We start from the raw sequence: 938 nt of genomic DNA on the forward strand, positions 1-938 counted from the left end.
TGGGGCTGCGGGAAAACAGACAACAGTACATCAAAATCAACATACTGTATGGGTATTTTGTTGCTTACTATAAACCAGAATAAGATTTAAGAAGTATTAGGGAAGAAATGCGTTTATAATTAGTGTTTCTGGCATTGGAGACAATATGCAATGGATTTAACATGCAACCTCTGCTTATAGGTGAGACATTTTTTCTGTTTGTCATTTTTCTGCATTTTACGGAAGCCCTGAGGGGCAAAAATATATATATGATCCATTTGCTAAGAGTGATCTAAATTGTTTTCTATTCTGTGTTTATGACTAAGGAGCAGGTGAAATAAAAGTTTTTACCACAATACTGTACTCTAAACACAATGGAACTTATCTTTTCCTCACAGATAAAAAAAAAAAATCAACATTAGGACTCACGTGCCTCTTACAGCGTTAGTATTCAGCTGTTTCTGAAACATAACCAACAGCTATATTTTTAAGCGTGAGTGAACCCTTACCCGATGCAGCCGTTCCTTCCATAACCAGGCAGAGAGTTAGTTTGGGTTGGAGAAGTTGGTTCTGGAACATAAATAACGTTCCAATTTATACAAAAGATGATGACTGAAAACAGGAGCATTTACATTAACACAAAATTCAAATCACAAAATTAAGGTATTCCATAACCTAGACATGTTACAGTAAAACAAATGCAAACATCTGAAAGTGTTATATAGAACAGACCATGTTATTAGAGTACATTGTTGACAACTCAGGCCCACATTAGCTGATGAGGCTGCTTTACCTGCGTCACAGTCGGTCTGTTTGGAGTCGTATCGCTGAGCAGAGAGGCTACGTGTGTGACGCTCCCTGATCTGATCTTTTTCCATCTCCTCCTTCAGAATGAGCTTTCCCAAACCAGACTGAATCTACACAAACACACATTTACACACATTTAATAAATATAGTAC

The sequence above is a fragment of the Notothenia rossii genome (assembly GCF_949606895.1).
Source record: "Notothenia rossii genome assembly, chromosome: 6".
Taxonomy (NCBI): Eukaryota; Metazoa; Chordata; class Actinopteri; order Perciformes; family Nototheniidae; genus Notothenia; species Notothenia rossii.